The sequence below is a fragment of the Pseudonaja textilis genome, chromosome 8 (genome assembly GCF_049901715.1).
Source record: "Pseudonaja textilis isolate UNSWEBS1 chromosome 8, rPseTex1.2, whole genome shotgun sequence".
Taxonomy (NCBI): Eukaryota; Metazoa; Chordata; class Lepidosauria; order Squamata; family Elapidae; genus Pseudonaja; species Pseudonaja textilis.
The window spans coordinates 15,843,859-15,867,725 of record NC_141997.1 but is presented as its reverse complement, the minus strand read 5'-3'; the positions used below and the strand labels follow the sequence as shown (position 1 = coordinate 15,867,725).

The 23,867-nt window shown below is 42.7% G+C and overlaps 1 pseudogene across 1 annotated transcript; it reads right to left on the bottom strand.

Annotated features, from left to right (window-relative positions):
• Positions 1-897: 897 nt before the first annotated feature.
• LOC113440802 (arylsulfatase H-like) lies at positions 898-18,320 on the bottom strand (annotated as a pseudogene). Its single transcript, XR_015744550.1, has 11 exons — positions 18,264-18,320; positions 17,362-17,501; positions 15,641-15,756; positions 14,854-14,978; positions 13,950-14,128; positions 8,553-8,789; positions 7,711-7,846; positions 6,744-6,878; positions 4,906-5,068; positions 2,762-2,883; positions 898-1,548 (listed from the first exon to the last, which is right to left on the bottom strand). The product of XR_015744550.1 is annotated as an arylsulfatase H-like (transcript).
• Between the last annotated feature and the right edge of the window lie 5,547 nt (positions 18,321-23,867).

Below are 23,867 nucleotides of genomic sequence, written 5' to 3'. Positions count from 1 at the left end.
GGTCCCGCACCCCGAGCTGTCTGAAGCTGAGAACCTGCTCCTGTATTGCCAGAAACTGCCCGCCAAGCAGAGGAGTCCCATCTTGCAGCAGCACCATTGGAGCCGAGAAGATCTGACCGACTGCACAAGCGCCCGAGTTATCTGAAGGACTACACGTGTTCCGTTCGGGGAGAAAGAAGTATTCTATCCTGAAAAGACTGAGTTGAAGTCTTCACTCCGGTCCGTGCTTCCAGCAGGAACACAGACTGTTCCTATTGGCTGATGTTGTTTGACAGCTGACTATAAAAGGGAGCTGTCAAACGGCATCAGCTGTTGCCTGCCAGCTGGCTGCCCTGTTAGTGTGGCAGTCGCGGCAACCCTTTATTATTCTAATAAAGTTTAAAGCTGATGTTGCTTCATGTTGCCTCAGTCATTCCGCCGCTCACACGACATCCCACCTCCTGACCTTTTCTAAGGTCCTGGAGACCTGGCTCTGTCAGTTGGCCTAGGGTCCCAGTGGAGAACCGCATTATCTTTCATAATGGCACTATTTTAATTGTAAGGCCTTTACCTACTTCTGTTACAACACAGGATCCATTTTGTTTCTTGCAAACAGAGATTATGCTGGAGGGTGACACCTGGTTTTGCAGGATGCCGGCTGTATATTTATTTCTCTTAATTAAAAGAATGTGAAGGAATAGATAAGGTAGGAAGGAAAAGTGACACTAAAGAGGTCTCTAGTAATAATAATGCATAAAGGTCAGATTATGGACTGTGGATTATATTCTTAAAATGATCTGAAAAGAACATTTTAAAGAAAGCAAACACTTGTCATAGAACAGATGTTTCCATCTATTTCCGCTGCTGCTGCTTCTTGCAGTTGATTCAAAATTTAAATTGCTTGGAAATATTTGTCTGCCTACAAGCATGTGTCTAGAAAGTAAAAACTACATTGTTAAGGAGGTGATCCATTTAAGAAAAAAATGAAGAAATAGCTTGGCATGTCTCAAAGAAAGAAGCAATTGTCGCGTTTAAAAAGGGATAGGCAACTAATTTGATATAATTAACTATTTCATTGTTTAATCATGACAATTGCAGACAAAATAAGCTCGTACTTCATCATTGTAATTCACTCATTTAAGGAACATTATGAGTGTCCTATTTCTCACCAACTTTATTTCAATAATTCTCTTAAAATCTATTTAATGATGATATCATTATTGCTTTCATCATTACACCAACAAAAAGGGAATGTCCCACAACATGGCTGCAACCAAGGCTTCCAAACAGTATTGTACACATCAAGTTGTTGGGCGACAGGTGTGAGAGTATTACGATGTTTGGTCACTACTGTTGCCATTTGACTTATGACCACGTTAAATAGTGGTTCAGAAGTTGGGGATAAGCGGTTGGTCTCTGAAAGATCACGTGAAAGATTGAAAAGCAAAGGAGGGTTATGATGGGTTACTTCATCACCGAAACATTGACACATTTTAATTCCATAACAGGGTCCACCCTCCTGGGGTTGAAAGTTTGGGGTTACATAATGGACTTTCCAAAGCGCACCACCTTTAAGAGAACAAAAGGATACTTAGTACCTATCACATAATCCTTTTGTCTTTCCCAAGTCTATCTTCAACACTGAAAAGAGATTTGAACTAATTCTATTTACTTCTGTGACATTTTCCCACCTTGGTTTAGGCCTTGATAGTTTGTCAGAAAAAAAAGGTTATGATTGATTCCTTTTCAAGCTGTTGAATTTTATTTTATTTTTCCATCCATCCATCCACCCATCCATCCAATTAGCATTCATTCACTGAACCAAAGGCTCAAGGTTTAGAGGAGCAGGGCAAGCAGTAGACGACAGAAACCATTCTATTATCTATCAGTTCCTACCTCCTTTTTCTCTTAAGTATTTGCTGCTTACAGTGGCTTTCTATTTCTGTTTAGTTTAACACAAGATGCTAGACTGTTATTTTTATTTCACTCATTACCCAGAGGGTCCCATGTATTTTTCAACCAACTTGGCTATGATTTTATATGTGACCTCAGGAAATTGGGTTGATTCAATAAATGTAGTATGGAACATCGTTTCATGCAAATTCAGTTACTGACTTGTGGTAAGGATAGTCTTATATTCATACAACAGCATTGCCAAATATATTAGAATTACAGTCATAAACTTGGCTATGGAGTTAAACTTATAATTAACTAGGATGATGGATCATTTTCAAATTCAAGCAATATACATGGATTGTTTGCAAAGCACATCTTCCAACAAAACTGATAGCCAGGCAACTTAAAAAAAAAAATATTTTAAAGGAAACTAAGTCAAACCTTAGTGATTTTTTTTTCAATTTTGCAGAACCACAAAGTAACTGCAGAGTAGAATGAAAAACTCAAGAATGGCAATCCTTAGAAGAGACACTGTATCAAGGAACAAACTAGGGCTGCCTGATAATCTCTTCACAGCTCAAGTCACATTTACAGTTTGCAAGCATGAATTTATCCATGTTAAATGAAAAATCATGCTGTACTGAATGGCACTTTCTTAAAATGAAGATGTATAGTTGTGACTAAAGGGGTATATAGGGCTATGCAAAATAACATCATATTGGCATTCCAAGACAAGTGGTGGCACAGAAGCTACATGGCATTGCATATTAATTAAATGGAGGAAAAAGAAAATAGTGGACTTTGTACTTTCTGTCCCACACACTCACACACACACACTCAACTGGAAATGTACAGCATATATTCAAGGGAGACAATTTATACTTACTCTCTTTCTGGTACCAATGCACTGCATGTAAATATGACCCACAGTAGTGAAACATGAATTCATGCTCCGAATGTCGAACTTCTTCCAGCAGTAAAGGTACTAGGTTCTTCCCATCAATTATCCTAAATAAAAAAGGAATGATAAGTCTGTGAAAGGGCTGTCCCTAACTGATATAGCTGCCAAAAAGTTCAAGGCTAAATCTAAGTTTGTTGAAAATTACCAGGACTACAAGGGGCAGAGAAAGGGAATTCAAAAACCATTAATACCAGTTCTTTTTTCCTAGTAAGTTTTGACCCCTCCCCCAGTTCCGCAGATAGTATTAATAGATTTGTTGTAATTACATAAAGGAGAACTATGAAGTTGTGCAAGAATTTGATGTAAATTATAAAACTTACAATGAATCAGAAGTGGTATTCAGCAGGTCCTGACCAGTTCTGAAGAACTGGTCAGGAAATTTTAGCGGAAATTTTGAGCAGTTCGGAGAACCGGCAAAAACCACCTCTGACTGGAGATTTTACAGTATCCTTCCCCACCCACCAAGCTACGGCCACAGAACTGGTAGTAAAAAAAATTGAATCCCACCACTGCAATGAATGTAAATAGATTAAAAATGTTGGGGAAATGCATACTCATACCTAGAATACATAAGTTGTTACAATGGCAAAATTATCTTTTGTTTTTGATATATCTAATTTACAGAACTGTCAAGACATGCTAATTAAAAAAAACGTGTAAAAGGGCTGCCTGCAAAACTCATCTAGGCAGTTCATCTACGGTTTATATGAGTGTCTATAAAAGTATGTTAGTTTATTAGAAAGCAAGCAGAATCTAACACACCTGGTGGATTTGTTTTTCTATTGTTACTTGTCCTCAAATTGGACCATGTGACAGTAGAACATATTATGCTGGGAACCTAATTGCTGCTGGTGGCTGTGATGGGTAATGTACTCAAAAGGCATATCTTCCACTTCTACACCTACATCCTACAAAAAGAAAAAAGAAAGAAAAGCCAGTTGCTTCACCGTGCAGCATTTGTGCTTTTAGGTTCCCCCCAGGGGTGGGATTCTACTAGTTCGCACCTATTTGCTAGAACCGGTTGTTAACATTCTAAGCAGTTCAGAGAACCGGGTGTTAGAAGAAATTACTGGCCAGATCCTGTAAGGAAGGCAGGAAGGAAACATTCTGGTGTTGCTTACAGAAACTGCCTCTCTGTTAACCCTTATTACGTTCTTGGAAGAACTTGACTTCCTGTCTCAGGACCGTCTCTGGAGTTTTTTTCCCCTCCTTTGCTGGTACTTTGCTTTTGTAGAGTGACCATTCAAAGTTACAATGGCACTGAAAAAAGTGACGTATGACAATCTTTCAAACTTATGACTGTTGCAGCATCCCCACAGTCATGAGATGCCAGGCAAGGAGATGCATGCCTTGATGTGAGTGATGTTGAGTTGGCCACATTGAGTCAGTCACATGACCACCAAGCCACACCCACCAACTAAGCCCCACCCACAGAACTGGTTGTTAAAAACTTTGAATCCCACCCCTGGTTCCCCCATGCGTCTTCCAAATTAAACCTTCACAGCCTAATATTTAATATATTTTTCATGTTTCCCTTAGTTAAAATTGAATACCTTTCAATCAGGGATGGGCTTCAACATTTTTAGCAATGGGTTCTCTGCCCAGGTGGGTGTGGCCATGGTGGCCATGGCCTAGTCAGCCTCCTGCACTATGGTGGGGGGGAGTTTTTGCCCTTCCTGGGCTACGGAGGCTTTCCTAGAGCCTCCAGGAGGACGAAAATGGCTTCCCCAGGCTCCAGAGACTCTCTGGAAGCTGGAAACGGACCCATTTCCAATCTTCCCAAACTTCTAGGAGGCCCGTTTTCTACTCTTCCTGAGCCTCTGCACGTGCCCTGCACTTACCTGCATCCAAAACAGGACGCCTGGGGACTCCTGGGAGGGGTGAGGCGGGTGGGGCGGGGCCAGCCAGGAGTGGGATTTGGGGGTTCTCTGAACTGAGCAGAATTTTAGATAGGGGGTCTCCCAAACCTCTGCAAACCTTTGATGACAATAATAAAGTTTGCAACTTTAGATATTTGCCTTAGTTAAAATTGAATACCTCTCAATCACTTTTAGAACAAAAATGCATACCTGTCTTGTGGCACCGATGCCCCAGCCAAATGAGCCACAGTGGGGTAAATATCCATCAGGCTTGTGGGTTCATCAAGAACAGTGTTAGGAGTGATCTTTCCTGGCCATCTAACTATTCCAGGCACACGGATTCCTCCTTCCCAGCCTCCCATGCCCTTTCCATCTGCATCAGGAGTAGCAGTAGGAAAAAGATATTAGTTGTATGAAGTCAAAATTACTCAGTGATTGATTTTATCCTACAGTTCACCTGTTTCATTTAGACAAAAAAAAAAAAAATAACCTCATTAATGTAGCAGTGGGAAAGCTATGACCCTTGTTGATTAACAACTCACCACTTTTATAGATCACTATTTCCTTCTTCATTTCATTTCTATGCTTTTTCTCTGACAGTTGCTTAAAGGCAACCATGATTGTGGCAAGTTATAGGTTTAACAGGAAAATATCCCATGTGTGGCACAATACATCAAACCACTACTAAAACAATAAGCAACCCCCTCCGAATGAACCTAAACATTTTAAAGACTTGGAAAAATGAGATTTTAAAAATCTTTAAAAAGTCCTGGAAATAAAACAATATTTGCAATGTGTCCAAAAGTGACCAAACCATAATTGCTCCTCTTATTCCATCAACTTGAATATTATTATTGAAAGGGCTTTTTAATCTAGGATTCAGAGAGGTATAAATTGATGAAATTCAAGGGCTAGGAGTAGAACAGTTATGGTCCACAAGTCACAGAACCAACTCTAAAATACTGGCAGCAGTAACAAATCAGTGATGGCAGTCAAACAAAGCTGCCAATAAAGTGCCAACACCTGCATTTATGAATTCAGTTAACTGCCACCCTCACACCTGGCAAAATATTTCAGTGAAAATACTAGAAAATACTTCAGTGGAAATACTAGAAGCCACTGGTGGGTGAGGCAGGTTTGGGCTTATAGCCACAGGAGCAGGGGTGGGCAGCTCTGGCAACTTTACAACCTGTGGACCAGGGGTGGGATTCTACTGGTTTGGACTGGTTTGGGCAAACTGGATGTTAAGTTTTCATCTGGTTCGCTGAACTGGTATTTCAACCAACTGGCTGGCCACACCCAACCCACCCTGCCCCTCCCAGGAATCTCCACACGGCCTATTTTCGATTAAGTTAAGTGCAGGGTCTGCATGAAGGCTCTGGGAGGGGGAAAATGGGACTTCTGTAAGTCCGGAAATGGGCCTGTTTCTGGCTTCTGGAGGAACTCCAGAGCCTGGGGGAGGTCATTTTCATCCTCCAAGGGGTCCGGGGAGGCCTCCAGACCCTTGGGAGGACAAAAAAATGGCCCTCCCAGAAAGCCATGCCCACCATAGCCATGCCCACCCAGCAACCAGGCAGCGAAACTGGTTGCTGGGATTTTTGAATCCAACCCCTGCTGTGGACTTCAGCTCCCTGAATTCCTGAGCCAGCCATGTTCAGGTCACTTTCAGGTTGGGGATGGGGGAATAAGACATTAAGGGACGTTAGACAGAGAAGGAACAGCACTACCAACTGTGCTATTAGTAGTGAAACTTTGGGGGAAGTAGAATTTCAGGAAGAAACTTGTCTAAGGCTTTTTTAAACTAATAATGTTTGCAATTTTTCAGGTAGGCCAGTCTCAACGTATAAAAATCTTTAAAAGGTGAAATCAGCAGGCTAAAAATGATCAGGATGCCAGTAAAAACCATACAATATTGCCACAATAATTGGTTACTACAACCACTGTCTTTATGTTTGGAAACTCATGTTTCCATACTTCTCAAAGAGAGCCCATATGTGAGGCATGACAATAATCTAAGTGCATAGATAACAGAAACAAAACTTTCATACCTTTGAATCTACCATTCCAACCACCAACCTGGATATTTCCTTCTCTAAATTCCAAATATCCTCCATGATCAGAAGTAAAATAAGTAAAAGTATTGGTCCTTAATCCCACTCTGTCAACAGCAGCAAAAATTCTTCCTAAATAATTAGAAGTCCAACACACGATTTAAAATGAAACAAAACATTGCCTTTAGATTATGTTATACATTATGTTGTCAGATGTTGAAATGTACTGTCAGTTTAAAATATTACAAAAATATGTAGAAAATCTGCATATAAAATATACATATACAATATATAAAAATATAAAACATTTAAATGTAACTATAATGTGATCCATATAAAAACACTCACACAGAGGGTACAAAAATGTACTGTAGTTTCACAAGACTATTGCTCTAACTTTTTTGTGCCACCAAATTATTTCAAGGTTATACAAGAGACATTCTTGTATTGTGTCTGTCAATTGAAAATTTAGATGTGGATGAAAAAGGAGCATGTTTGAGGTCTAGCAATGGGACCTACTGGTGGAGAATGGTAAGCTTTTATTTCCAAGGGTTCGGAATCAGCTGCCAAATGAAATATTTCCTTCAACTGAAAGATGCTGAGTGGTGAAGAAGTTACTGTATACCAGGGGTCTTCAAACTTGACAGCTTTAAGACTTGTGGACTTCAGCTTCCAGAATTCTTCCTCCAGTCATGTTAGCTCAGGAATTCTGGGTGTTGAAGTTCACAAGTCTTAAAGCTGTATACTATATATTCCAGAAAACTATGAGGGAAAAGAATTCCCAGCTTTTTGACCCATAGAAAATAGATCCGTGTTTTTCAAGGTTGGCAACTTTAAGATATATGGAGTTCAACTCCCAGAATTCCCTGGTTAACTTGGGGAATGCCAACTAGTCATCCACACTGGATGGCTGTGGTGTGGATATTGGCAGAAGGGCCTTTAAACATTAAACAATGTTACTTACCTACTATCCAGTCCATCTCTTCTACATTGTCTCCATATAAACCATTCTGGCTTTTCCCATGAAATATCTTTATGGTGAAGCAGGGTGTGTGGACATGAAGGAAGGAAACAAAGAGCGGAATGGTCTCTTTTTGTTTCTGAGAAATAAATATAAAAAACTTCATTCTACTAAGTGGCAGACACAGCCATGGATCAATAAGATTCATAGTTGAAAATACCCAACTTAGCACATACCCAAACTTTTCTGCTTCTCTATTGGTGTACAATCACTAAAAGTGTGAACAATAAATCTTAACAACTCTTTCATCACTTCCCTTGATCATTCCAATCAAGCTACTTTATCTCTATTATTGAAATTCACAATGTAAAAATAATAATATTTAATAGGACCCAGCCAAGCTTTGACAAACCTTTGCAGGTAGCACCTCATTGAAGCTGTTTTACAAAGTCTATTTGTTTTTAACAATGAAGGAAAGTGACTGTGTTACTTTGCTTTGGACATCCTTAAGGGCCCTCTCACCAATATCCAGATCATGGCCACCCAGTCTGGATGACTTCCAGCATCCATCAAAAAGGTTTTCAGTTTAGAAGTCCCAGTATGTCTCTGCTACAGTTGCCCAGACTGAGAGACACATTTGTCTCTGCTGACAGGGGGATTGTTGTGGGTATTGTCCACCACATATCCTCAAATGATGGGCATTGGTGGCATATGAGATACACCAACTCAAAGCTTTCTTGATTACAAAAGAACCAATTAGATCATGCCTTTGGTATACATATTGATTTCTATCCAATCTGAAAAAAGAGTTACTTTGAAGTTAGTTTAATAATTTCATTAGTTACTGTTCAATAAATGTGACAGATTCTTTCACTATCCTGGAGGCAGCATTTTCTAGGTTGTTCAATAACTGTGTGATCTCTCATCAACATACAGTTCCAGTACCTTATAAATCCATACTTGGCAAACCAGGAAATAAAAAATAATATGCCACAAAAAGTTATGAAAGCAATTGTTTTCCATTTGACAGGGAACAAAGTAGTCATCTTTATTAGAAGAAGAGTAAACACTAAGAGGGCAATGTTAAGTTCCGAAGAAAGGGGAGGCCACACCAGAGCATTCTGTAACACGCTTTATTCAAGGGAATAAAGGGGGCTGTCGCATCTGCAGCTAACAGCAGACTAGCTAGCGAACAGCGGCTGGCTCGACCTAGCAGCCGGCTTTTATAGCCGTCTGTCGAAGGGAGCCAGCCAATGGGGGTTGCAAACGCCCCCCACCGGATGGACGGACCTGATAGAGAACTTGTGTTAATCCCGGGGACATAACACTCCTTCCCCCCAGATACGAACACGAGTAGTCCTTTAAATAAGCGGGTGGCTTGTGCGAGCATCCAGACCGGCGCAGTTCTGGCGAGACACAAGGTGGCATGGAGTTCTGGGAGTCCGGAACTGGCTCTGCTGGACCCTCGGATCGAACTGGGGCCCGGTCTGGCGTATGGGAATGGTCACAGCCCCCGGGTTGGATTGTTAAATTGTCATTGTCCCGCAACCCGGTGGTGTCGCTGGTTGGAACGGCTGACACCTCTGTAGGACGGTCCCGGTCTACCGTCCGTTCTCTTGGCTCGGCTGGTAATGACTGGTCACTCTGGAGGTCGCAGCTGGGATTCGGATGCGGCGATTGGACAGTCACCGGAGTCCCTGGATCGGCGTTGGCATGTTCGCTCTGGCGACTTCTTATCTGGTCCAGATGCCTCCGCCATATACGACCATCCTCTAGCTGGACGCGGTATGATCTTGGGCCGGTGATGGCCACGATCTTTCCGGGCACCCACAGTGGATCGCCTGCGTAGTTTCTGGCGAACACTTGGTCCTGTAACATAAAACTCCTGACTATACTGTTAGAACCAATTGGTGTGTCAGGGCAGTAGTGGGGATGCAGTCTATCTAATACTGTTCTTAAGCGTCTGCCCATCAGTAACTCGGCGGGGGATTTGTTTGTGACAGTACAAGGGGTCGAGTGTTGGCTTAAAAGAAAACAAGAGAGTCTAGAGTGCCAGTCATCTTGAGTGAATCTTGCCAATGCTTCTTTCGCTGTCCTAACGGCTCTCTCTGCCAACCCATTGCTGGCAGGGTGAAAGGGAGCCGTTAGGATATGCCGGATGCCCAGGTTGGTGACATACCGGCTGAATTCTGTGGAGGCAAATTGGGGGCCATTATCTGAGACTATGGTGTCAGGTAGACCATGTGTAACAAATAAACGGGTCAGAGCCTGGGCAACTGCTCGGGTGGTAGTAGTGAGTAGGAGGGCCACATCTATCCATTTGGAGAATGAATCCACGACCACTAAGAAAGTCTTGCCGTGGAAGGGACCTGCCAGGTCAATGTGCAATCGTGACCACGGTGCGTTGGCACTCTCCCATTTGGTTGGGGTAGCAATCGGTGGTGCTGGCCTGGATTCTTGGCAGGGGCAGCATGAGCTTACCCATTTCGCGATTTCGTCGTCCATGCCGGGCCACCATACATAACTCTGAGCCAATGCTTTCATCCGGACGATGCCGGGGTGACCCTCGTGTAACGCTTTCAGGACGGGCGTACGCAGCGGTTTTGGAATGGCCACTCTGGTCCCCCATAGTAGGCAGCCCTGTAAACTGGAAAGTTCCTGCTGGCGGGTTTTAAACGGTGAGAAATCAGTTGACAGATTACTGCCCAGCCACCCCCTCCATACCCAGTCCAGGACCTGGGCGATAAGTTTGTCTTTCTTGGAGTGGAGAGCTATGTCACCGGCGGTGACTGGGATGTTAAACTCACTGGCATCGAAAATTGCATGGACCGGGCCGGGTCCTCCATGGGTGCTGGCAACAGGCAGCGGCTGAGAGCATCGGCGTGGCTAAGGTTTTTCCTGGGCGGTGAACCAGTTTGTACGAGTAAGCCGCCAGGAACAAGGTCCACCTAGTCATCCTGGGAGACAAGACTTGCGGTGTTTGTTTTTCTCCAGAGAGGAGTCCCAACAGAGGTTTGTGATCTGTGACAAGTTCAAAATTGTGTCCAAAAAGAAATTCATGGAATTTTTTGACCGCAGCAACGGCGGCTAGGGCCTCTTTGTCGATTTGGCTATAGTTATGCTCGGTTGTTGACAGGGTTCGAGAAAAGAATGCGATTGGAGCTTCAGTGCCGTTGGGGAGTCTGTGGCTTAAAACAGCCCCAATTCCAAAAGGTGAGGCATCTGCAGCTAAGACTAGAGGGAGGCGCTGGTCGAATTGAATTAGGACAGCATCTGAAGTGATTAGCGTTTTGACTGCCTTAAAGGCGTGTTCCTCTTTGGGTCCCCAATGCCATGGAGTGTTTTTGTCTAGAAGTCTATGCAACGGTTCGGCTACTGACGCCTTGTGGGGTAGGAACGACGCATAGAAATTTAGCAGACCCAGGAAGGCTTGTAATTCTGATTTGGAAGAAGGAGTGGGTGCCTCGTGAATGGCTTTGACCTTGGACTCCACCGGGTGGATGCCTGAGGCGTCTATTTTATACCCAAGAAAGTCCACCTGCTTAGTGACGATGGCACATTTTTCCCTTTTTAGTTTGAGGCCATGCTGCCTAAACCTATCCAATACCGCTCTGACTCTGAGGAAAAGTTGGGGTCTGTCCCTGGCTGAAACCAAGATGTTCATCAAAGTACGGAACTACGCCAGGGAGGCCTTGCAGTATCCGTTCCATTAATGACTGGAAAATACCTGGGGCGACGCTAACGCCAAATTGGAGGTGCTTGCATCGAAATGCCCCTCTGTGGGTGACAATTGTTTGCAATTCGGCCGTTTGGTTATCCACAGGAAATTGCTGGTACGCCTGTGACATATCCAATTTGGCGAATATGGTTCCCGGTTCAAATGTGTGTAGTAAGTGTTGGATTACTGGGACTGGATATGCGCTAGTCTGTAGATAGCGGTTGATTGTGGTCTTGTAGTCAGAACACATTCTTATACTGCCATCTTTTTTAAGGGGTGTGACAATTGGAGTCTCCCATTTAGCAAAATCTGTGGGCTCGATCACCCCTTGCTTAAGCAATTTATCTAGTTCTGCATCCAGCTTAGAACGCAGAGCAAATGGTACTCTCCGTGGTTTCAAGCGGATGGGAACAGCTTGCGGGTCCACTGAAAAAGAGATGGGCGTACCGTTGTAACAGCCCAATTCATTGCTGAATACATCAGCATAATCTGAAAATAGGGTGTCGATATCGGAAGGTGAGACAGCATGTACTCCCGTTAAGCTAAGGCCGAGATAGGGGAACCAATCCAACCCCAAAAGGCTAGGGAGGGCACCATCCACCACCACTAAAGGCAGATGGCCTTTAAAGGATTTGAATCTAACAAGGAACTTGCCTGTTCCGAGTACTGGAATATTCTTCCCTTGATAATCCCTCAAGGTGAGGCGACTTCTCTGGAGCTGCTTCCTGGACAGGGTAGGTCGTATTTTCTTGAGCGTGCTCCACGAGATGATCGAGAGTGCTGACCTGGTGTCGACTTCCATAAGGCAGGGTTTACCTTCTAGATGGATAGAAAGTGTGATTTTATTAGGGGTCAAAAAGGTATGGTTAGCCTGGTAACACGTATAACAATTTTCTACTTGCCTGGGTGGCTCTGAAGGAGAGTAAAAGGATGATGACCTTTGTGGCGCTGTGTGCGTTGCCTGGCAGGCCCTGGCGATGTGGCCCTTCTTGTTGCAATTGTTGCAGGTGGCGTTCCTAAACCTGCAAGTTGTTCTTGCATGGGACCCTCCGCAGGAGAGGCACAACAGGTTGTGTTTAGGTGTGCTGCTGCTTTTTAGTCTAGCTCCTACCTGAGGCTGTTTGAAGGGTTTGAGGCGATGGACCTCTGAGTGCTCGATGGAGTCTTCTTCGCTTACCACTTCCTCGGAGTGGACAGTGACCGGGTTGGCTTTGGTTGCGCTACCTTGAATTTCAGCGGCCGATTGAGTTGCTAGTTCTGCTGCCAAAGCTTCTTCGATTGCCTGAGTGAGGTTGAGGTCTTTCCTGGCCAGCAAACGCCTCTGTAATTTTATATCTCTGACTCCACAGATGAGTTGATCCAGGAGCATATCGTCTAGGTAATAATTTCTGAATTCGCAGTGGAGTGCTGCGGTTCTCAAAGCGGCCATATATTGATTGACAGATTCCCCATCTGCTTGCTTCCTCATACGAAAGGCGAAGCGTCTCGCTATCTGTGATGGTTTTGGGGAGTAATGATTGGAGAGTGTCTCCAACAGCTCGGACCAAGGAACGTTCTTCAACTCTCTGGGGGCGAATAGCGCTGTGGCGGTATCGAATACTGCGGCCCCGCAGTAACTCAGGAAGTACGACTTCTTCCTGTTCTCTGTAGCATCGGCCAGACCGATGGCATCAATGTAGTGATTGAAGCGGTTCCTGTAAGAGTCCCACTTGTCTTCATCTGGCTTGAATGGTGGAAATGCTGGATTTGAATTCATGTTGAAGTTCAGTCTGTTGTAGACTGACCACTCTCACTGGGAATGCAATGGCCCTGATAAGTGTGGCAGCTGCAGTACGCAGTGCTGCTTCAGCTCTATAGGATCTCTCTGGGTTACACGCTCTATGTGGCTATGGCTGTATAGCCGTAACTGACTTCAGTTTGAAAATCGCGCCCTTACAAGGGCGTAGGCGGCTATGGCTGTAGCCCCGTGCTGACAGCTATTCAAAATGCGCGCCTAATTGTATCTTGCCGGCTGTGAGTGCAGCGCCGGAACTTCGCTAACAGCAGAATCCGAACTGTGACGGTTGGATTCTGTGCTCAATGCTGGGCGGCTGAGGTTGTCAGTGCCCTACTTTCACGTAGCTTTTTTAACGAGCGGCTACACGCTCTGCTTTCACTTCCGCAATTCACAACTGACCGAGCTCTCAGCGACGCGGCTACGGTTCAGCGTTTGGTGTGTGAATTCAGCTCTTGTTAGTTGCTGCTGGTTGGCCAGATCCCATCCTCGTCACCAATGTTAAGTTCTGAAGAAAGGGGAGGCCACACCAGAGCATTCTGTAACACACTTTATTCAAGGGAATAAAGGGGGCTGTCGCGTCTGCAGCTAACAGCAGACTAGCTAGCGAACAGCGGCTGGCTCGACCTAGCAGCCGGCTTTTATAGCCGTCTGTCGAAGGGAGCCAGCCAATGGGGGTTGCAAACGCCCCCACCGGATGGACGGACCTGATAGAGAACTTGTGTTAATCCCGGGGACATAACAGGCAATCATCTGTGTGCAAAGCCAGTAGGTAGCTTGCAGCTGTACATCCACCTCTGGATCCTTATTACACTGGCATTCATTTATTAGGGTAAGTGGTGCACCATAGAAATAATCAAAGCCATGTTTTAAAGGATGGTGGCAGTGATCATTATGAGATTCACAGTTCACACTTTGGTGCCATTTTCCTGAAAAGTTAAAAGTTGATTGGTAGTCACCAGCTAAATAATGATTTTTATTGTATGTTAATAGATTCTGATTCCAGGTATGTTATAAAGACAACATGATATCAAATTTAGTCATGAAATGAATAATAGAATATTGTTGACTTCCTCCCTCCCTCCTCCCTTCTTTCCTCCCTCCCTCCCTCCCCACTAATCCAGTGAAAGAAGTACTGTAGTAATGAATAAATTGTTTTCAGACAATATTTTTATCTGATATTACATGTTACCTCCAAGTTCACAACATTTTTCAGAATTGCACTGAAACCTATCTATATGTTTCCAGCTTTTCCCCATTATTTTCTTTCCATAGAAAAGTTAGTAAAAAAACAGAAAAGAAAACACAGATTTATTGTGCAACCTTCCAAGTAACCTCAGTAACTTAACAGTAGGGGAATTTTAAACTTCAGCAAAGAAAAAGAAAGAAAAAGCAAGAATGCAAAAACAACCCGACATCAATAGTCTTCACTGTAATCTTGCCCCCTTTCTACAGACACACGAGATTTAACAAAGAGAAACAAATAAAGCATAGGGGGCGTGCATAAGCACACCAATCATGCCTACTGTCCCTGTCCTATTGTTTTTTATTTTTCTTATAAGTATCTATCTCATGTATTCAAAACTGTATTTATTCTTATATCTGTATCTTGTAAGCGATTGACAAATCAAATTAAAAAATATATATATTGTACCTATAATACCAGCGGCATAACCTTTCTGTTGAAGCAATTTAGCAAATGTTGTTTCATTTACAGGCAAGCCTCCTGAGGCACCAGTCCAAATCAAAACACGTCCTTTGATTTGAGACATCATGCCCAAAATATAAACGGGAGAAAGGAATTAGTTTTATATTCAACGTAAGCTACCCACCTCATAGGAAGTGATAAACAGGCTGTAAGCTGTCAAGTCAGAGGCAGAAATGTGAGAATAATCTTGCAGTAGAAAAGCAATGCAGGCATGAAAGGTTAACAGCTTTCCTGGTTTGGGGATGTTGAAGGCTTACAATATGCATTCTGACCATTTTTATAAAAACAAGAGTAATTTTGTTGGGCTAGAAGTCCTCCAAGGTCCCTTCCAATTCTGTTAATCTATGTTCTCTATGCAGCTTTTGGGATGGTAACAGTAATTCTTACAAAGTTTTTTACACTCTGTCCTCTTTCACATGGCACATAAAATCATAACTGTTCCTTTGCACCATTTTATCCCCAGAGGCGAGTGATCCTCAGAAGGTTGTTAAGATCTGGGTCTGCCAATTGGTATGGCTGGCTGAGGAATTCTGGGAGTTGAAGTCTACAAGTCTTAAAGTTGCCAAGGTTGGACAGCCCTGGGTTACATTGTGGCTGCCCAACAATATTGTGATCTAAAAAAATAAGAGGTTTTTTTTTTTTTACTTCCTTTAGAGATGTACAGTGAAGCCAATAGCAAACCTTTCTGTCAGGGATTATTTATCACATATATTACTACAGGAGGTGCCAACCTGATCTGATAGGGTATCTGCCAGTCAGAAAAGCTGCTCTGCTTGGTGTACACGTTGTAGCTGCAGCAATATGTTGAGTAAGTTTTACACCTTCCTTTGCTGATCAATATTAGGAGCCCTGTAAGGAAAAACCAACAGTTGTCTTGTAAAGTATGATTAGGGAAAACTGTTACCATTCTAAACAAATGAACTTTTCTTTGATACACACTTAGTCTTGGGAATTATACTGATAATAAATGATTGTTCTATATTACATGTTTTTATTATTCCAATATATAGAGAGCTAATACAATTAAGTGAATTGTAATAACCTTTAGGATGTCACAAGACATACTGTTGTTGTTATTGTCATTAGTTTTTAGTTTTCTTCGAGTTTCAAAAGGCTATAATTGAAAACATCCAAATCATAATGCCCAGAACCACTTTCCTAGGTCTGGGAAATAGAAATTACAAGAAAATTCTTAGCTATTTTAAGGTTCATAAACAAACTACTTTACTGAGATCTAAACCAAAAGCTAAGTAAATATCTGATAACAATGTAAATTAAAAACAGCAATCAACCCATTGGCTTGAAAGCACAACTATTTTATTCTTTTCTTTATTCATGATATCTGTTACCCATTCATTCCAGAAAAAAAGTTCACAATAATATATAGTTGCACTTTGCTTCACTTGCCTATTTTTATAATTTTATCTTCTATAAAAATCTGGTAGTGATTATTACAATTTCCAATTTAATTTATACAAACTTTTCAGTGCTTCTATCATGGACTTGTTATGGTATAAATTGAAAGGCAAATGATCAAAGCCACAAAGAATTTTACTTTCAAGAAAGTAAAAACCTCAAAGGTGTAACTGAGATAATGGCAAATAAAATTTTCAGTTGACAGTTAGCAGCTGTTCTCCAACCACAGCAAAGGGACGGGTATGGGAAGCAACACAAAACCAGAATGGCCAAGGAACTCAGCAGTAGTGAGTGCTAAGACAGTTTCTGGCAGTGTTTAACTTTAAGATGATAGATGGGACATTTTGGGAGTTAAAATATGCAGATCTTAAAGTTGCCAAGGTTGAAATCCAATATCTTGAAGTTGTCAAGTTTGAATAACACTGGTTTATGGCAAGCTTGTCCCTTATAGCATAAAGTAGTCCACAGGGGGGGAAAATGGTTCAGCCTTGCAAATCCTTCAGTCAAATTACTAGATCTTTCAGGAGAGGGAGAATATAGCTGGGCAGCAGTTCAGTAAAGTTTTTGCTTGTCAATATGGGAACTGCAACTGAATCCTTGAAGCAAACCTGTTTTTAATGTGGATTGCATACGTTCTACAGGTAAAGGAAGTGCGGCTTAAATCACACATTTGGAATGACATCTTAACACTTTCCCTTTCCAGGTTGGATTGGCCATTGTCTGCATTTTTTTCTTGCTGTCCCACATACCTATCCAAAACATACAATTAAAAACCTCTAATAAGTAAAAAATTGTGATTCCTTTGAGCCACTTTTGGCAGGCAAAATATTATCTGTTTGATGTAGTTTTTTTTTTAATAGAAAAGGGTCTAACTTATTCATGTATGACAGTTTTAAAGACACATTCATTTTCTTATTTATTTTATTCCTTCTGCTCTCTTCCCGTCTCATTAGAAACATTGCATATTTTCCTGAACTGTGCTTTCATGGTTTCTAGAGTCACAGAATATCCCTGGCACATTTTAAACTTTACACTTACCTGATGATATTATTACCAAAGCATCCTGAATCTCCAATTCCAAGATCATTTGCCATTATCAACAAAATATTGGGTCTTGATGCATTTATTCCATATGTTTGAGAAAATAAAGAGGAAACCATCCAACCAACTAGACTGCAGAAACAAAACAATTTGAATTAGAAGTTTATATGGTTGGGATATTTATGATAGAAAATATTACAAAAAAACACTTAGTTCCCTGGTATGCCACATGCTTTGTGTTCAAAACCTCCTAGATCTCAAGACAGGTGCAGAAAAGAGTCCTGTGTGAAGTTTGGAGATCGGCCACACTGTGGACTGTCCTAAATTAAGATCGACTGACAATCTGACTTGCTATAATGAAGCTTCCAGTGAACTCTTATCCTTACCCTTTTATTGGGAATCTCAGCCTTGATTTCCTCCCCCCCCCCCTTTTTTTTTTCTTTCATAAACTCTGATCTTCTTTTGGACATTTGCAATTACAAGTATGAAAAAGACAGCATCTATTCAGGAATAATAATAAAAAAGACAGAACTACACAGATTTTGAACTTTATCTTTTATAATGATGACATGAACCATGGATTTTGAACCGAATTAATGATAGTTGAAATTGAATTTGAAAGACACAAGAATTTCCAGGAAACTCACATCAATGAACAAATATTATGTGACATGGATGATAGACAGATAACTGTAGATGGATATATGGGATGATTCAATATTTAGTGAAATTAGTTTTGAATCATAAATTAAAATGGTTATTTTAAAAGCTACAGAATAGTGATTGGTCTTCTAACATTTCACCGTACAATTTAATATTGTCTCAGCATTCTCTCAACAATACCAAAAAACCCCCATACAATATTTATACATATCTATCTATATTTATACCCTTCAGTACCTGAACTGACAGAAAAGTCTTCCATCCAATATTTTGAATTTTTATTTTGGGACCATCTTTCCCCAGATTGTGTTTAGATAAAATCTTCCAGTTTTACTCAACTCCTGGTGATTTCTTGGGCAGAGTTTACCACTGCCACCAGAATTTCCAAACCAGTTTTGATTTTTGAGGTTAAATTACATTGGTTTTTGCTGCCACCTAGCAGTAAATAAATTAAATTAATTTAATGAAGTTATTTTGTATTAGTTGATTATGATTTTCTTTTTTCTTTTTGTATGCCATCAACAGTGACATGGGCTAAGCTGGATAGCCATATACATTTATTTTATTTTATTTTGATTTGTTAATCGCTTACAAGAGAACAGGTATAAATACATACATAGTTATGAATACATTAAATGGGTACATATAAGAAAAATAAAAGAAACAATAGGACAGGGATGGTAGACACGTTGGTGTGCTTATGCATGCCCCCTACAGACCTCTTAGGAAAGGGGTGAGGTCAATAGTAGACAGTCTAAGGTTAAAGTTTTTGGGGTTTGGAGAAGAAACCACAGAGTCAGGTAGAGTATTCCAGACATTGAGCACTCTGTTGCTGAAGTCGTATTTCCTGCAATCAAGTTTGGTGCGGTTAACCTTGAGTTTGTATCTATTGTGTGCTCTTGTGTTGTTTTGGTTGAAGCTGAAATATTCATTGAAAAGTAAGTCATTGCAATGCATGATTTTATATACCATACTTAGATCAGACCGAAGACGGCGTAATTCAAAGTTTTCTAGGTCTAGAATTTCAAGTCTGGTGGCATAAGGTATTCTACAACAAGTAGAGGAGTGGAGAACTCTTTTTGTGAAATATTTCTGGACTTTCTCAACTGTCCTAATATCAGATACGTAATGTGGGTTCCAGACTGATGAGCTGTATTCGAGTATTAGTCTAGCAAATGTTTTGTATGCTCTAGTTAGTAATGTGATATTGCCAGAGAAAAAGCTACGTAGATTAGGTTAACAACTCTTAATGCCTTTTTGGCTATGTAGTTACAGTGGGCTCTAGTACTTAGATCATTAGAGATGAGTATTCCAAGGTCCTTTACAGAGCTTGGATCATCAACAAGGTCTTGACTATTCAGCCTGTATTTTATTTTCTGTTTTTTTTTTGCCAATATGTAAGACAGAGCATTTTTTTGTTGAGATTTGAAGTTTCCATTTGTTTGACCATTCTGATACATAGTCAAGATCTTTTTGAACGGTAGCAGTATTGTCTGTGGTATTGAACAGCTTTACATCATCTGCAAAGAGAATGCAGTTGCTCTTAATGTGATCACAGATGTCATTTATGTAGAGTATGAAGAGAGTTGGTCCTAGAACAAATGACTTGGAAAGGAAAGTTTTCTATGGTCCATTATCAACGGTGTTGGGGCACACAATTCCATCCTAAAGCAGATGTATATAAAGGGCCCCATCAGCATGTCAATGGCATGTCTAATCTTCCCTGAAAAGGGGGGAGATTAAAGTATATAGGTAGTCCTCAACTTACAACTGTTCATTTAGTGACTGTTCAAAGTTACAAAAGCACTGAAAACAGGGATTTCTGACCATTTTTTACAGTTACAACTGCCGCAGTATCCCCATTGTCACATGATCAAACTTTGAACACTTTGTAACTGGCATGTATTTATGACCTTTTGTGACCTTCTTACAAGCAAAGTCACTGGGGGAAGCTGGGTTTACAAAGTTAACAAAGTTTAGTTAACAAATGTTTCACTTAGCAACAAAAAAATGGGGTCCATTGTAGCCATTAGTCAAGGACTACCTTTATATAGAAGATTTTGGTAGTGGGGGGAAAAACAAGCAACTAAAGTATGAAATTGATCTCCATTCCTCACTTCTTGATTTTCAGATCTGAAATGCATTTAAAAATATCTATGTGTAGATTAAAAAAAACACAGGAGTCTGGTAACTCCTGACATGTTTTATTCAAAGGCCTTTGTGGTCTGCAGGTCATTTAATCAGATGTTCAGAGTGGCTACACTGATGGAGAACTTAAATTGGGGTCCAGTGAAGAACAAAAGGAAAAGGAGGGGATGATAGGTTGGTATGTAGATGTAGGTCCCATGTTAGAGAAATTACAAGTACCTTTTCAGTCAACAATCTCAATGTGTTTAGACCTTATTGTGTTGAGATCTTCTGAGATTGAAACTGTTCTATTTTAAAAATTACCCAGCATAAGCACTGTTCACACAGTCTCATGTTGAGAAAGCAGGGTTGGAGACTCATGCCACCTTGAGCAAACCATGACACATGTAGAAAAAGTGCCAGCCTAGTTCACAATGCTGCAACACATTTGATACAATCACAATGAACTACCCCGGAACCATGTTAAAATCATGTTTCTTACCTGACAACCCTGTGGCTCAGTTGGCTAGACATTCTTCACTAGAGAGCAAAGAATACAAATAACAGCATATCTATAACGTATACAAATAACAGCATATCTCAGGGTTTATCATCATTGTTAAAAATTGACCAGAGGCCTTGAATAGCAGTGTTCAAAGTCCATGGTTGGAATGCTTGAATTTTCAGGGAAACACAGTACTCATTTGTAAAGCAACCAATATGCAGTTATTTAGAATTCTAAAAGAGTTAGGTTAACAGACTCCCATTAGTTTAAAGCAGTTCAGCAAGTTTAGGAGAAAAATTAAAACAATTAAAGCATATTTTCTCATTTTCCAATCAACTTCAAAGATATAAAATCAACATATAAAGCAACAATTCAACCACCCCACCGCCAAATTATGTTCTAGTTTTGGTAGGGAACAGGTAGTTGTAACACTCTGATCGAAGTCCTGGCTCCTTTGTACGTGCAAAGTGGCAGGTTCATCTTCATTTTTTTTGTGACCCTTATTGCAAAGTGTTGAAACATTGATTGCTGGATCGTGTTTGTTACGTTCGGGTAATGAGAGGCTGAACCAGGGCATTGGTGCAACAAATACTTTATTAGGATAATAAAGGACTGAACGTGCTTGCCAAGCCTGGAACTGGCTCGCAGCGATCAGCGACTGGTTGGACCCCGCAGCCTGCTTTTATAGCTGGCTGCTGGGGAGAACCAGCCAATGAGAGAGAGGGCAACTGCCCCCGCAGCGCGAACGGACCTGAGTGGGAACTTCTTCAAGTTCCAGGGACATAACACCCCTTCCCCCCAGATGCGAACACGCATAGTCTTTAAGGTACGCAGGAGGCTTATGCTGGCGCCCAGAACGGTGCAACTCAGGTGAGTTGTCAGTCAGTTCAGAGTCTGCAGTGGAAGGCTGGATCGGTAGGGAGTCACGAACGCGTCCTTCGGTCAGAGCTGACCCGGGACTCGTAGGGCTGGTCACTGGAGACGTGCTCTCGTTGACTGGTTCGGACTGGTCAGCCGTCTGGTGGTCGCGGTCCGTGTTCGGGTTCTCCGGCTCGGCTGCTGGTGTAGGCAGGTCACCGGAATTGGTGCTGATGTGGAGTTGATGCTGTGGCCTCGCCCCCGGTCTGTAACCCTGAGTCACTGCTAACGAGAGTGTCGTGGCGCTTTCGCAGCTGGTCCAGGTGCCTTTTCCAGACTCGGCCGTCCTCCAGTCTGACTCGATATGACCTGGGTCCGGTGATGGCCACGATCTCGCCTGGGATCCTCGCGAACACGGTTTCCTGTAAGACAAAATGCCTAACCCCTGACGTGGAAGCGAGGGGAGAGTCAGGGCAGTAATGTGGGTGAAGCCTGTCCAATACAGTCCGCAGGCGTCTGCCCATCAGGAGCTCAGCCGGGGACTTATTAGTGACTGTGCACGGGGTTGAGTGCTGGCTCATCAAGAAACGGGAGAGTTTGTGGTGCCAGTCTTCCTTGTTGAACCTAGCTAGAGCTTCTTTAGTGGTCCTAATGGCTCTTTCTGCCAACCTGTTACTGGCAGGATGAAAGGGAGCCGTGAAGATGTGGTGGATGCCCAGATTGGCAGCAAAACGGCTGAACTCGGCCGATGCGAACTGGGGGCCATTGTCGGAAACAATAGAGTCTGGTAGCCCGTGTGTTACAAACAGGCGAGTCAATACCTTGGTAATCGCTTGCGTGGTGGTTGTGGATAGTTGTGCCATGTCAATCCACTTAGAGTAAGAGTCCACGACCACCAGGAACATTTTGCCGTGCATCGAGCCTGCCAGGTCGATGTGAATCCTGGACCACGGTGTGCTGGCGCTTTCCCACTTAGTGGGGGTGGCAATTGGAGGGGATGGACGGGATTCCTGGCAGGGATGGCAGGAGCTTACCCATCTGATGATGTCTTCGTCGAGGCCCGGCCACCATACGTAGCTGCGTGCTAATGCCTTCATTCTGACGATGCCAGGGTGTCCTTCGTGCAACGCTTCCAGAACTCGGGTACGCAGTGAGGTCAGGATGACCACTCGTGTGCCCCACAGCAAACAGCCCTGCAAACTGGATAATTCCTGTAGGCGGGTCTTGAAAGGTGTAAATTTGGTTTCAACATCACCGCCCGGCCACCCCCTCCTCACCCAGTCCAGTACCTGGGCGATCGTTTTGTCTGCCTTGGATTTGGCAGCGATGTCAAGGGCAGTGATGGGGAGGTCCAATTGGGTGACCTCAAAGATAGCATAGACCGGTGCAGGATCCTCAGCTGGAGCAGGCAGGGGGCAGCGGCTGAGGGCGTCTGCGTGGGACAATGTTTTACCTGGACGGTGTGTGAGTCTATACGAGTATGCCGCTAGGAAAAGAGTCCACCTCGTCATTCTAGGAGACAGGACTTGAGGGGTCTGTTTGTCACCAGCTAGTAGACCCAGGAGAGGCTTATGATCCGTGACCAGCTCGAAAAAGTGGCCAAAAAGAAATTCGTGAAATTTCTTCACTGCTGCGACAGCTGCTAAAGCTTCCTTATTGATTTGGCTATAATTGCGCTCTGTGGCAGAGAGCGTCCTGGAAAAAAAAGCGATGGGGGCCTCGGAGGCATTGGGGAGCCTGTGGCTTAACACTGCCCCAATTCCAAAAGGGGATGCATCTGCTGCTAGCACTAATGGAAGGTTGGGGTCGAACTGAATAAGGACCGCCTCCGACGTGAGTAGTGATTTGACTGCGCGAAAAGCGGAGTCTTCTTTGTGTCCCCAGTGCCAAGACGATTTTTTATCCAAAAGTCTGTGCAGGGGTTCCGCCACCGATGCTTTATGGGGCAGGAAAGATGCGTAAAAATTCAATAGCCCCAAGAAGGCCTGCAGTTCCGCTTTGGAGGTTGGCGTGGGTGCCTCGTGAATTGCCTTAACCTTGGACTCCAGGGGGTGAATGCCTGAGGCGTCAATTTTATAACCCAGAAAGTCCACCTGTCTAGTGGCAATGGCACATTTTTCTTTTTTTAACTTGAGGCCATGCTGTCTGAACCTCTCTAACACTGCTCGAACTCTCTGGAAGAGTTGGGGTCTGTCCCTGGCCGAGACTAAGATGTCGTCGAAGTAGGGTACTACACCAGGGAGGCCCTGCAAAATCCGCTCCATAAGGGATTGAAAAATGCCTGGGGCAACACTTACGCCAAATTGGAGACGCTTGCATCGGAAGGCACCCCTGTGTGTGACAATGGTCT